The sequence below is a fragment of the Equus quagga genome, chromosome 13 (assembly GCF_021613505.1).
Source record: "Equus quagga isolate Etosha38 chromosome 13, UCLA_HA_Equagga_1.0, whole genome shotgun sequence".
NCBI lineage: Eukaryota > Metazoa > Chordata > Mammalia > Perissodactyla > Equidae > Equus > Equus quagga.
The window spans coordinates 77,518,836-77,533,892 of NC_060279.1; positions in this window are offsets into that span (position 1 = coordinate 77,518,836).

Consider the following 15,057-nt stretch of genomic DNA (forward strand, 5'->3'; position numbering starts at 1 on the left):
GCACTCTCTGCTTTGGCAGCCCGCTGTTTGCAGGTTCGGGTCCTGGGCGCAGGCATGGCACCACTCATCAAGCCACGCCGTGGAGGTGTCCCACATATAAAATAGAGGAATATTGGCACAGATGTTAGCTCAGCAGCAATCTTCCTCAAGCAAAAAGAAGAAGATTGGCAACAGATGTTAGCTCAGGGTCAATCTTCCTCACCAAAAAAAGATGAGAAATAACAAACATTGGTGAGAATGTGAAGAAACTAGAACTCTTGTGCAGTGCTGATGGGAATGCAAAATGGTGCAGCCACTGTAGAAAACAGTCTGGCAGCTCCTCAAACAATTAAACAAAATTAAGATCCAGAAGTTCCCTTCTGGGTATGTACCCCAAAGAACTGAAAGCAGAGACTCAAACAGATACTTGTCCGCCCATGTTCACAGCAGCATTATTCTCAAGAGGCAGAAGGCGGAAGCAACCCAACTGTCCATCAACAGATGGATGGATAAACGAAACGTTGTCCATCCATACAGTGGAATATTATTCAGCCATAAAAAGGAAGGAAAGTCTGACCCACACTGCAACAATGAATCTTGAGGACATTGTGCTCAGTGAACTAATCCGGTCACAAAAGGACCAATACTGTATTATTCTGCTCACATGAGGTTCCTGGAGGAGCCAAGTTCATAGAGACAGAAAGTAGGACGGCGGGTGCCGGGGGCTGGGGGCGGGGGGTGGGGAGTGTTTAACGGGGACAGAGTCTCAGTTTGGGAAGATGGAAAAGTTCTGGAGACGGATGGTGGGGATGGCCGCACAACAATGTGAGTGTGCTTAATGCCACTGAACTGTGCACCTAAAAATGGCTAAAATGGTAACTTTTATGTTATATATGTTTTATCACAATTAAAAAAAACATCTGACAGCAGAGAGCATGGTGTGGGGGCACTTGGGGGACCCAGAGCATTTGGGAGGACCTCCTTGCAGAGGACCAGTGGTGAAAGGAGACACTTAGGGAAGACAGGGCTGCTGTGCCCGGTGCGCCCAGCGCAGGGGAGGCCCCGCCTCAGGTCCCATCCATCTGCACGCCCAGGTGCCGTCTGCAGAAGCCAAAAGGTCACCCAGGGGACATGCTCCTGGCGGAGAGGCTGCGGGGCTGCCAACATGTCAGCGTGGAGATAAGAATGCAGAAGAGGTGTAACTTAAGTGTCATCTGAAAGCTACTAGAGGCTTAGGCCACTTCAAAGCCGTCACAAGGGGAAGAGGCCCCGAGGTGGGAGGAGCTCAAACAATGCAGCTGGAGCGAGGGATTATGACTTATCATATTCCACCCTGGGCGTGTGAAAAGGGCGCAGGCAGGAGCTCCCAGAGGAGCGAGGAGAAAGGAGCTGCCGGGGTTTTATGGGGATGGCAACTGGCTCCCTGATGAAGCCCAGGAACGTGGAGAGAGCCCTGGGCGGGATGCACTCATCCCGGCATGGTGTCCCGAGTGGGGACGGACCAGCGGGAACAGCAGGGCCATGAACACCAGGGCGAGGAGGATGTGTCAGGCAGCCCGGGCAGGGCAAATCACACAGTGTGCCCGCGGAATCTGACCCACATTCCACGAAAAAGAACGAGGATGGAGAATCCAGACCCCTCAAGACTCAGTTACTTTTACTCCCAATAAGGAGAAAACCCCACAGTCCCTGAAAGTGCCCCCTCCCAGCAAACTCAATGGCTTCTCTGTCAAGGGAAATGGGATCCTTGCCATTGGGTGGCATCTCCAGTGACAAACGATGCAACTTTGGAAACAAGCTTGACCAGCATGTCGGGAGGGCATGTCCCTCACAGAGAGCAGCCTGCTCACAGGGAAGGTGCTGGTGACCTTCAGCCACTGAGGCCGAACATTCGCGGGTCCAGGGTGGATGGGCCCCGGGTGCTTGGATGTAGTGGAACCCTCTCCGTACCCTCGTGGGGCCATGGCCCAGGGGACAGGGCCCCTGCAGTGTGGAGGGCAGCATGCGGGAATGGGGCTCCTGCGCGGGGGGCCGGGGGATTCCTGGTGGGCATGACGCTGAAGCCGAGAGCTGAGAGGCGAGAAGGAGGATGCCAGAAAAAGACACATGCCATGCTTCCTGTTGTCTTGGGGGGTGCGTGTCAAGAGAGGGGGCCAGCTGGGGCTGGAGGTGGGAGGAACGGGCTCCCCTGCCCTGTGCAGGAGCCCCGAGGGTGGGGCCGATGGGAAGTGAGCCCGGGCGCATCACGAGGGGCCCCTCCCCTCACTCCAGATTGCTTGGGTTTATTCTTAAGAACCATGAGAAGCCGTGGAACGGCTGTAAGAAGAGACATGGAAGACCATGGGTTTTATAACTCAGGGTCGTGGCTCAGGCTGAGCCACGGGGCGTAGACTGCTGGGCACAGGGAGGCCTGTTGGTGGCTGTTGGGGTGTCCTGGGTGAGGGGACACGGACCAGTGGAGTGGCCGTGAGGATGCAGAGGTGGACGGAGCGGGGAGAGGCTGCATGAGCTTTCCTGAAAGAAAGTGCTTTATCAGAGGTTCCGTTCTTTGGCCAGTCCCTGCCTTCCACCTTAGAACAGGGGTGACAGCGTTCGTCTCGGGGAAGCAGGGTTTGTGGCAGGAGTGGGAGGCAGTGTGTCGAAACGGAGAAAGCAAAGGTGTGATTGGAGAGCCATCCCTGCTGCCAGAGCTTACAGAGGCTGGAGCTGGGAACATCTCCTTAACCACGTCACCTCCCCGCTAGGGCAGAAAATCACAGAGAGTGGGTACGAGGCGTCAGGAGACTTCAGAATCCAGAGTCCACTTTGCTGCTGGTGACCAGAGACCTGGCCTGCGAGGCCCCGACATCGCCAGCCCGCTGCAGCCACCGACGTCCACGCACCTCGGAGCCTCGATGCGGCCCGTTGCTCGCACATTAAGGCAGAGCTCCGGCCCTCAGCCAGCACAGCCCCGCGATGCCAGGCTCACCCACCAGAGACGCCACCCAGTCTGCTTGCTCAGGAGGGACAGTGGACATCCCAACATGGAAACACAGAGGTCCAAGTACGGGGTGCCCCCAAGGTGGGGGCCTCCCCTTGCTGATTCTGATTCAGCAGGGGTGTAGTGGCAGCTGCGCATCTGTGTGTGTAGCAGGCTGCAGGCGGAATTCTGGGGACTCAGCCAGGGCGAGTGGAGCAGACAGCGTGGCCTGGGGCCTCAGGTGAAACGCCTCACCTGTCTCATCTCTGTGTTTTCCCCTGAGCAAGATGAGTGGGAGGTGGCCCTTCCCACCTCGGAGATCGAGGTCGGTTTCTAACCCATTTCATCTGCGGTAACAGAGGGGCCTAAGCAGACCCGTCCGAAGTCCAGAGGCTGGTGGAGGAGCAAGAGCAGAGCCCAGGAGCCAGATTGTGGCTGGAGACGGATTCGGACCCATGCGTGGAGTGCTGGCGGGCTGCTGGGAGGCTGACGGGAAGAGGCTGGATGCTGGGGTCGCCCGACCTGGCTCCAAGTCCCAACCCTGCCTGGTACCCTGTGAGACCTCGAGCAAGTGATTCCTCCCCACCTCCCGTGCCTCAGTTTCCCCAACTGTAAGTGAGGGATAATAACAATACCTACCTCCTGGAGCTGTGAGAAGTAAACCAGCTCTGCACAGAGAACGCGCAGCATAGAGTCGGCCTCCATGGCTATGGACTCATGGATTTCCCCTCAGTGTTCAGCATTTTGCTGTATATTCCAGAATCAAGAGACACGAGAGTGTAGGATAAATTGTGAGACCCGGCGTGGCCCAGGTCAAATTTGTCTGGACGGCTTACAAATGCCTCAGATTTAGCTCTGCAGAACCCTGAGTGGTTTAACCTTTCGGGTTCTTTAAATAAACTCTCTCTATTCCGGCCGCGTGCACTCCTGAGTGCCATTCTAGCCTGGACTGGAACCAGGAAAGACAACGCCCTCCGCCGGGACCTGGGCCGCAGCGGCCTTCGCGCGTGCTCGCGGCCGAGCGCCTCCCCGGGTGCGTGACCGTCTGCAGCCGCACCTGCAGTGTCCGTGAGCCGCAGCCCGGAGGAGTCAGCCTCAGCTTCCTTGGCTGGATACAGACGTTGCCTTTTGGGTGACTCTGTTACCGGAATGTTCTGCCTCCTGCCAAGGACTGTCAAGTCAGGGCACATTTTCAAGAAAACAACAGTTTTACAGGAAAAACCCCAGCATAGCCTTTCACACACATAAACGAAGGTTCCGGTGGCTCCAGCATCTGTGGCCGGGCGAGACGGTACGGGGGCGACCTGTGTCTAAAACGCTCCCTCTCTTCCAGCGCAGGAACAGATGGAAGAGCGGGTCTGAAATAGTGCAGTTCTAAAGGGGCGGCTCGTAGATTGCAGGTCATTCATGCCAACTCTGCACAGCCCAACGGCTGAAGCCCCAGGGGTTGAGTTCCACTTGTCCGTGTGGCCCCCCGTGCTGACAGTTGTTCAGACACCAGAGATCCCACTTCGAAGCTCTGTGCCTCGGGCATTTCCGTGCGCACTCTGAGCCCTGGCTTTTCCATCTCTGACATGGGTAAGCATATCCCTCAATCGGGTTGTTGTGAACATGCACTCAGTAATGCCTTCAGAAAGCTGGCGTGTGCTAGATGGTCGATAAATCACTATGATTTCCTGAGGGCTTAGCACATACGAAGAACTGTTGTAAGAGCTTCTCATGTTTTCACTTTTTTTATGCAAAAAAGTAAAAACCCGTGTGATCATGATCATGATCCCCTCCTCACAGATGAAGAGTTTGAGGCACAGAGAGGTTAAGTAATGTGCCTAAGGTCACCCAGGTGGACAGCTCTGTTTTCTTCCCTGCCATACCCCATTGCCTCTGTGTTCGCTTCCTTTCTTCTTGTTAAATGAACTCTTCATATTTTTCATCCCCTCTCTCTGCCACACCCCTGCCATCTCACAGCCAAGCTTACTGTTGGCCAGACAATCCTTGTTCTGGCTTCTTTTTCCTTCCTCAAGCTTGTTGCATGAATAATGTGCATGAACTCAACTTTCCCACATGAGCTTTCATTCATCGTTCAGGGCTCGGTCTCAAGCGTCACCTGCCCTGTGAAGTCTTCCCTGGTCCCTCCCGTCGAGGTCACTGCTCCCTCCTCTGTGTCCCTCCAAGGCCTGTTATCTGTTCTCCCCACTGCGTCTGAAAACCCTCACTAACTCTTCCTTCCCATTGGGGCTGGAGACAATTTCTCCACCCCGGGCTTGGCCGTGTGGCTCGCTTTGGCCTCCGGAACATTAGCAGATGCGACACGAGAGCTTGTGCACCGGGCCTTGCCGCTCGCTGCTCTCAGGACCCTAGAACCCGGTGTGTCTGAGCCTGGCCAGTCAGCTGGAGAGTGAGAGGCCCAGGAGGACTGAGACAGCCCAGCCAACAGCCTGGCCGCCCAGCAGCATGGGGGTGAAAGCAGCCCAGCCCTTCTAGCTCCCAGCTGACCACAGACGGAGAAGCGAGAGCGCCCAGTGGAAACGAGCCAGCCCATCCCAGACCAGAAGAACCAGCCAGCTTCCTCGCAGAATTGTGAACTAAACAAATAGTGGTTTAAAGCCAAGTTTGATGTTTCCTCCTGATCCATTTCATTGAAGCCCGCCTCCCCCCTGCAGCCGTCCTTGATGTCTGAATCTCAGGGAAGGCCGTGATTGCCAAAGACATAGCCACCTGCAAAGGGAGATGCTTCCCTGTGAGGTCTTGGCTACAAGTGATCAGAACTCTGACTAAGAGTAGTGTAAATAAGTCGCTTAATTGTCTCTAGAGAGAAGCACAGACATAGTGAGCTCAAGGTTTGTTCAGTGGCCTGATGATGTCATTGTGGTCCAGGCGTTGTCCATCCTCAGAGTGTCGGCGTTTTGTCCTCAGGCTGCAAGACGGCGGCCCCAGACTCAGGCGGCATGTCCTCTCCTGACAGCGTCCAAAGCAGACGTGGGGAAAGGCGCCTCTTTTTACATTTCCCAGAAGGCAGACTTCCCCTGTTTTCTTGGCTGGAACTGGCTCCAGAGACCCTCCCTAACTGGAAAAGGGGGCATCTGGCATTTGGAGCCTCCATCATGGGAGCTGGATTGGCCAGCACGCAAGAAGGGGGAAGGGCTGGCTTTGAGGATTCAACTCATACCATGTGCTATGGAAGCTTCTAGATGGGCTTTCTGAGTGGGAAACGGACTGGACCTCAAGGCCATCCAAGGAAGCAGGAAGGTAGAGCTGGCCTGAGACAGACTTTCTGTGTTTCTGACACTGTTTTATCAACTCAAGACCAGAACTAGAGTCCAGGTCTCCCATGTGCCATCTTCTAGGTGCAATTCCCATAAAACTTACATATAATCACAATGAAGCATGTAGGAAAAGCAATTAAGGAAAAAAAATCCATCTATTCTTCCTTCCTTCTATTGATCGATCGATCCATCCACTCATCCATCCATCCATCCATCCTTCCTTCCTTCCTTCCTTCTATTGATCGATCGATCCATCCACCCATCCATCCATCCATCCATCCATCCATCCATCCTTCCATCCTCCTATCCTGCCATTCACCCATCCACCACTCTATTCATTCATCCTTCCTCCTTCCCTTCAATCTACCCTCCCTACCTCCCTCCCTTCCTTCCTCCCTTCCTTCCTTCCATCCTCCCATCAATTCTTCTTTCCCTCCTTCCTTTCCTCCCTCCCTTCACCTATCTTTTCAATGTTTAGGGTAGCCATCTACCCAGTTATGACCAATGAGACATAAGAAGTCTGCTTCTGGGGCATGTTTTCTGCCCCCATGTAAGGAAGAGACATTCAAAGTGAGATCTTTTTCTTCCCTTCCTTCTTGGGGCACTGTCAGGAGAGGATAGGATGCTCGGAGCTGCTGCAGCCATCTTGCAACAAGGAGTCAGGACACATGAGGGTGATGTGCTCTGGGTCTCGTACTGCAGGTTCACAAGGAAGAAGAGACAGGTCCTGTTCTCCCAGGTCCACAGCTCAGTGTGAGAGACAGAGAGATAAGCGGGCAGTTACAACCCAGTGTGAACTACTGCAGGGTAAGTGCTGGGAGGGGGGATCGGGGACAGAGTTCTTTTGGTGGTGGAGGGGGTGAGGTCCATGGAGATGCTCGGGAGGAACAGAAGCAGCTATAGCGGAGTGCTCTGGGCAGAAGGCACAATCTGAACAGAAGCGGCGTGAAGTGGGGGTGTGTCCAGGAGGTGGGGTCGCAATTCACTCAGGGTGGTCTGGATGGGGGTCACTGGGGGGAGAAGTGCTGGGCCATGAGACTGAGAGAAGCGGGGCTCAGCTGTGAAGGGAGTGGGACCCCCTCCTCTGGCTCGCTCTCCCTGGGCATCCCTGGCCTCCCAAGGCTGTGTGTCAGCTCTGATCTCCTTGCTGCCTATGTGTCCCCCACCGGATTCCTCACGTTAACCTGGAGACCCCCTAGCCCGGTCCTGGAGGCACGCTCGGTGGCCAAGTTGGGCCTTGCTTCTCTTGGTGATGTTGAGAACCTTGTGGCCTTTGATATCTGCTCTGGACTCCTGTTTCCTGCTCTCCACGGTCCGGGGGCGGACAGAGGATGAACGCTACCCCGCCCCTCCTTGCCTCCGCCTTGACAAGGTCAGCCATCAAAGGCTTGGAGGAAAGCGTCAGAGCTCACGGCCGCGCCGCAGCTGACAGATTCATCGTCCACGGAAGCGGCTAATGATTTGGCCAGCCCTGTGCTGTCACCTCGCGATGCCTGGCTCTCCCTGGCTCTCCCTAAGCCCTTGGCAGGCGAGGCTTACGGGAGAAAAACTCCCCTGGACATACTGTTGACAACCGGGGAAAAAAATCCCTGAGAGAAAGGAACAGTAATGAAAAGGGCCAGGGGCACGGTCCCCAAACCCCATCCTGGGCAAGGAGGGCCAGAGGAGGCTGCATGGACACAGAGCTCTCCGAGAGATGGGGGCCAAGGAACAAAGGGTCTGCAGCAGCTTAGCAAAGCCCCCTCCCCCGTGCCATTAAGTGCTTCCCTTTCCTTCCAACGGAGCAGGAAGATGGAAGCGAAGGAAATGGAAAATGCAAACCGTTCACCAATCGGCCTTTTGCTGCTCGGAGCTCAATTTTTGCTAACTTTGGAAATCCCAAAAGAGAGAGGTGTTTTGTCAAGACATTAAAAAAATTATTTTTAAGGGAAACAAGACAGGCTATTCATGACCAGCAGGGGAGCACACCCCTTGGGGTGCCCGGCACTCCCAGTGTGCCCAGTAATTTGATTTAATGAGATGATGAGGCTGCTGTGGGCATCCTTTCTCAGCCCCAGCCCTGTGCCCCACGAGGGCGTTCACTCAGGCACAGCCAGGACTGTGAAGCTTTATTTGGCTTTCCCTGCTCCCTCCTCCCACCCCCTGCCAATTAGCACCAGGGAGAAATTACATCCAGGTGCAGCCTAAAGTTGGCCACTGCTGATAGGGCCACCTTGTCCCCAAGGGCGAGATGGCGGCTTCAGGGCCAGAAGGTGCTGGGCGATTCTCCAGCTTGAGCGCCTGGCGTCAGAGCTGGGAAGTGGGGGCTGTGGGCCCTGGCCCCCTGGTGTGCATCGGTGACCACAGGATGACGTCTCTCCTGGGCACCTTCGTCACCGCTGCTCCGGAGTGCTGGAGTGCTCTCCCGCCAGAACTCTGCAGGCTGTCTGCTCCCTGCCGTCCAGGTCTGGGCCTGGGGCCATCTCCTTCCGGAGCCCTTCCCCGACCCCATGTCTAAAACAGAGCCTCCCCTAAATGGCCCACACTTCGTCCCTGCCCCCGCTTCGTCTTGGTTATTTACTGTTCTCCGTGGCACTTGGCACTACTGAAGACACGTCGTTTATCTCTTTTCTGGCTTCTTTTCTGTCTCCAGCATTAGACTGTCAGCTACGTGAGGGCAGGAAATTGTCTCCACTTCTGTATTGATAAACTTAGTAAACGGGAGCTTAACAACATCCACTGAGTGTGTGAGTGTGTGCGAGGGTGTGAATGAGCGTGTGACCTCCTCACACAGAGCCTGGTGTGCAGCACGCACGGTGCACTTACTGTCATTCATCTGTTTGTTACCTGCTTGCTCATTTAACCCTCATGAAGTCTCTTTGAAGAAAGTGTCACAAAGCTCCTTTTGCAGACAAGAAAACTGAAGTTCAGAGAGATTATGTGACTGTCAGTGTCACACAGCTGAGGACTCAGGTATGAGGCCCTGGGCTCCTGATGCCAACACTCCCCGTCCGCCTTCCTGAGCGCATCCTTCCTCCCCTGCAGCTCTCGCTGTGGACATGAACCCTGCCTGCCCCCTGGGAACCGCAGAGACTGGAGGTCAGGAATCCTGCCGCAGGGCGTGACCTGGGCTTGTGCTGTGACGCCCCCGGCAGGCCTTCCATGGTGGAGACTGGCCTCAGGGATGCCCATGGGGTCCCGGGCGGTTGGCCTCTGGCCATGATCGTCCTTCATTCAGCCCTTGTGCTGCGGTCGTGCGATGGGCAGTCACGTTACATGGCCCTGGTGTTTATCAGTGAGGGACACTGGACAAGACCTGCCATGCCGTGAGCACACACAGGCCGGTTTTACCTTTGTAGCAACCCACCCAGCCCATTTCACACACACAGACACACACACACACACTGAAGTCACTAAAGGCCTGGGGAATCTTGCCGCATCCACCCTAGTCATTAGCTTTTGGCGTTGGTGGTTGGACCAGCAGCCATGGACCTGAGGAAGGATGCAGGGCTGAGGACACTGGCAGCTTCCAGCCTCCGGCATCCCGATGAACCTGGGCTGAGGTCCTGGTGGGCGTCTGCTTGGTCTTGGTGAATGAATGAATTTCCAGTGGACAGCGACAGGTCCTGAAACTGTGAGAACCCACCTTGCGTCCCGTGCCCCAGTGGAATAATTCACTGCTGGTTAAAATGGGGCCGATAGTGGGTAATAGTTGAGCAGAGAAGGAAAATGCCACTGTCTGTGGGGTCCAGACTGCAGAGTGATGAGTCAAGAGGGCCTGGGAGAGTGGACTTGCTGGGTCATGTGGTAACTTCAGGCTCAACAGTTTGAGGAACCGCCAGACCATCTTCCAAAATTGGCAGCACCATTTCACATTCCCGAGTGGCTAGCTTTCGTAATAACTTTTTCCTCTTCTGCTTATTGGTATCTTATAAGTTTGCAGCCATGCTTATCCACTACTTACAATTTCCTCCTGAAGACGACGTTCCCCTACAATGGAAGGTGGCAGGAAGGCAGGGCCACATCGGGTCGTGCCGTCGGGGATGCTCCAGAACTCCAGAGTGGCCACACACCCGAAGGCGATCAGAAAGCTTCAAGGGGGAGGGACTCTGTCAAGGAGCGAGACGCTGTGGAGAATTGGAGGGGAACGCACACTCGGGGGCCTGCTTGCCGGGGCTCTGTGGGTGCTGGTGTAGACTACAAGACCCCAGCTCCAGCAGAGGCTTTCTGCAGCTCAGCTGGAATCGCTGCCCTGAACAAGGGCCACCGCACTTGGGAGCGAGAAGGGCTTCCCCTCCCACGTCTGGAGTCCTGTCTCCTGCCCCTGGAAACTTCGAATGCTGGCTGTTCTGGGCCACCTGGGACATTCTGCTCGTCACATCAACATCTTTAAAACTAAGAATGTGAATTCCACAGCAAAGGGGCCTGAACCAAAGATGGAGTGCCCATGGCTGCTTCTGGGCCCCATGCTGCAAGTGGGGGACAGTAAAACTTGGGACAGTTGCCGTCCCCAGGTGAACACCGTCTGGTTGGAACAAAAGACCTTAAGGATCTGGCCATTACTGGGGTCAGATTAGTCCATCAAGGCTGATCAAAGACAGGTTTCCAGAGATCCAGAGCCCTCATTTCATGGCACACATTGTCAGACTTTTTTCTTTTTTTGGTGAGGAAGATTGTCCCTGAGCTAACGTCTGCCAGTCTTCCACTATTTTGTATGTGAGACGCATCACATACAAACGCACAGCATCACAGCCTGGCTTGATGAGCGGTGTGTAGGTCCGCACCTGGGATCCAAACCTGTGAACCCCGGGCTGCAGAAGTGGAGCGCAGGAACTTAACTGCTACGCCACCGGGCTGCCCCCAGACGTTTCTGATTTATATTGAAAACGGGCTCTTTTCACTCCATGTGAATGCACATCTCCCTCTGCGTTTGGTTTAAAAGGATTCAGTGTTTTCAGTCGAGGAATGTCCTATGATTCTGGCGTTGTAGAAGTCAGAACTCTCAAATTCTAGAGTTTGAAACCTTCAGGAGGTCATCCACCTCAGACTGGCCTCCCGCTCTATCCAAACAGATCATTCCACTGATCTGAAGATCTGCAGAGATCCTCTGGGCGTGTTAATAAAGCTCCTTCTCTGAGCTTCCTCACCAGAAAACAGGGCAAAATAATAAGTTTCATCTCAGAAGGCTGTTGCGAGGATTAAATAAGATACGCGTGTAATGTTCTTAGTGCCGTGCCAGGCACACTGTAAATACTCAATAAATGTCAGTATTATTATCGTCAGCAGCGGCAGCATCGACGTACAGTATTTTCTTTGTGTTCATGCCTCACCTTTGGAATCAATCTAGTCTGCAGTTGGCTCAGAAATGAAAGCTTCCTTCCCAGGCTCGATTACAACACGGGAGGCAGGGCTCCATCCAAAGCTCGTCCCAGACTGGCAGCAACCGGCTCTTCCCCTCAAAGGGGGTGCGGTGGGGAACACCTGCGACAGCCCAGGTGGATCAGCCGGCATCTATGACGCCACGCCCTCTAGTGGAAGGACAAGGCTGCTGAACTCAGGTGTGCAAGGAGGCAGGTGAACTGGAACTGGTTCTGCAAAATCAGGTGAGTTTTCGTGCCATCTGAATTCAATTCTCCTGAAACACAGCCAGTAAAAAAGTCATCAGAATCCCAGGCGATGCAAACAGAAACGTGTCTTGAGCGATTTCCATTTGTAATGCCCTTTTTCTGCTTCGTGTTTTAAATGTATGCTCGAAACCAAAGAGCGGGATGGGGGAGGTGGCGCCTGCTAATAGCTACGGGGTTTCCTTTTGAGTTGAAACAAATGTTCTAGAATTGACTGTGTTGTTGGTTGCCCAACCCTGTGAATACACTAAAATCACTGACTGTGCACTTTAAGTGGGTGAATTGTATGGCATGTAAATTATATCTCAATAAAGCCGTCTTAAAAAGTTGATTTAAAAATACGTTTTTTTTAGACATTTCCCTAAATACTCATTTATTCCAGAAAATGGAGACCACAAATAAAAAATAGGTTATTCTCAAATCATTGATCTGCATCTGTTGAGTTTCAGATGCATTTTGTGGGTCGCCCCATCAGAGGAACAGTTCACCCGTGTCCACAGGGACAGCCATGCCGGGGGCAACGGGAGACGGGGCATGTTCACACCTGGAGAGCAAATTGAAGTTTCTTGTCGATTTGTGGAGACCAGACCGATGCTTAGAAGCAATTGGACAAAAGAGAGAAGATGGCTCAAAATAAGGGGCTAAGTTATTTGCTGAGTGAGCTGAAAGGAGGAGGATATTATTGAAGGTTCAAATAATCTGGGAAGGCTTCCTGAAGGAGGCGCCTGAGCTGGAATTTAATAGGTTTAATAAAGATAGCGCATGAAATAAAATAAAAATAACAGAGACTTATAGTAGCGGTAGCTCTCCCTCCCTGGGCTGTCCCCCGTGCCGGGCCCTCCACTTCCTACAAAAGACGAGCATGTCCTTCAGGGACGAGACTGTGCCCCCCCCCCCCCGCCAGCTCCAGTCTCCTGCTGGTGTCCCCACTGGTGACTCCGGCCAGAGCCAGAGAGCCAGGGCCACTGATATCATCCGTGTGGTCGGCCCCCGGGACTCGAGGAAGGAGAGAAAGACAGGAGGGCAGTCTGGAGGGCTGAGCGGAGGCCACAGCCCCTTGAATCAGGGCTGCAGGTGGGTCAGAGCATCGCATGAGCAGAGGCCTGGAGCGAGCAAGAGTTTTCTCAGATAGACTATCGGCTCTGGCCTGAAAGGTGGGACCGACGGAGGACAGTCATGGGGTCCCTGAGCTGCTCCGAGCTTTTAGACAGTAGAGGGGTGATGGACTCACTTTTACTTTAGAATGTGCTGGGCTCTTAATTCGGTCCTCTTTATTCATTTACATTAAATCCTCACTACCCACTTTGTGGTCCTCAGACATCACCTGGGAGCTGGATTGAAATGCAGAATCTCAGGCCCACCAGGGCACACTGACCCAGAACCCGTCCAGCTCCCTGGGGATTTGCGGGCAGTTTGTCCTGGGCTTTGAGGCACTGCTTGAAATCACCCCAAGGAACTGAGGAGGTGGGGTGGGGGTATGGGGAGAAAGCCAGTTTAGACTTTAAAGGTGGATTGTCCACCCTTGCTGCAGGGCATCGGGTATCAAGAATAGGAACTCATGGGGCCGGTCCAGTGGCATAGTGGTTAAGTTCTCATGTTCCGCTTTAGCGGCCCAGGGTTCATGGGTTCGGATCCTGGGTGTGGACCTATGCACAACCCATCAAGCCATGCTAAGAGGGCATCCCATGTACAAAATAGAGGAAGATTGGCATAGATGTTAGCTCAGCGACAATCTTCTTTAAGCAAAAAGAAGAATAGTAGCAACAGATGTTAGCTCAGGGCCAATCTTCCTCACCAAATAAAGAATGGGAACTCATGACTGCTGACTGCCCTTCCTTCTACCAGGGCAGACATTGCTAATCAATTCCCGCACTCTTCCCTGCAGACCCCAGGGATGGCCCCACAATTATCTCAACACAACACACTCCACATCCACATTTTGTCCATCGGAGCTGGCAAGTCAGATGACATTTAGTTGCCAAATGTGCATATGTAATATTGCCTGTTTATAATTTTTGGCAGAAATATAAAATCCATGGATGATCAGAAAATGAACCACGCCTGTCTTAAACACCCCTGCAGACCCGCGTGGTGCCGTGGCCCGCAAGCACGAAGCTCAGCCCAGAAGCCATGAGGCAGGGAAGTGATACGACAAGTCAGGAGCGTCAGGCTTGATGGACACCTCCTGCACACTGTGTCACCACGGACAGCACTATCTCCGCCCAGGAGGGAGGGGGACGGGAGGAAATGCTCTTGACCCGGCCCGGGAGGAGGGGCCATCTTGGCCAGGGGACAAGGACAGGGAGGTAGAAAGTCACTGCAGGCAGAGAAGGAAGGCACCTGCTCTGTGCGGAGAGTGGAGTTCTGGGCTCAGCAGGCTGTGTTCCTCTGTCAAAGGGCATTTGTTTGAGTTCAAAAGCAGCCGTGTGTTCTCTCTTGGGCTCCAAGCATCCCTGAGCAATTATTCTTATTGTTCAAACCTCTCAAAGCGAAGTGAAATGCAGAAACGACAACACCAATAACCATGCAAAATTGACAATCATTTTGTAACTCGGTCAACAGGTGGATCTGAGTTGCCGGCTCCCATCTAAGAACGCTGTGCTCAAGTGGCTGTGATGTGTCCATCACCATGTACCCCGAGCAGCCGTGTGGAGAAAGGCAGAGGTGCAGTTCTGCCAGCTTGCTTACATGGCTTTGGGCAAACTGGATGAGGCTGAAAGAAGTGGTGGTTCCGATTTGCGGTGGCTTGATACCATGAAGATGACTCTGCAAGTGGCAGGGCTGGAAAGTCCAGTCACGCGCCTGTCGGTGGACCCTGGGAAAGTGCAACAAGGGGGTCTCCAGTTGCCTCTGATTGGATTGCACTCAGTGCCAAATGCAATGTAGACGTGAACTCGTGGTGTGTGTCGAGCAGGGTGACGTGCTTGGGCTGTGACATCATGTCACATTGAGATATCAGCCTCTGGGTTCAAGGAGACTTCCACTCCCGGCTCTGCCGTGCATCACAGAGGAAATGGGGGAGCAACAGCTCCCCGCGACTCGGGGCTTCCTTCTCTGCAGACGCGACAACTGCACTTAGCACAGATCCTGGCACCCAGGAGACGCCCAATACAAGTGGCGGTGTGCTTGCTGCCCTATTATCTCCAAGATCCTGTAGTTTATCATACAGGAAATACTCTACCATTGTATTATACACTGTGTTCTATGTTGAAAGGGGGTGGCTATGCTTGAGAAATATTTCACTCGTGACTAC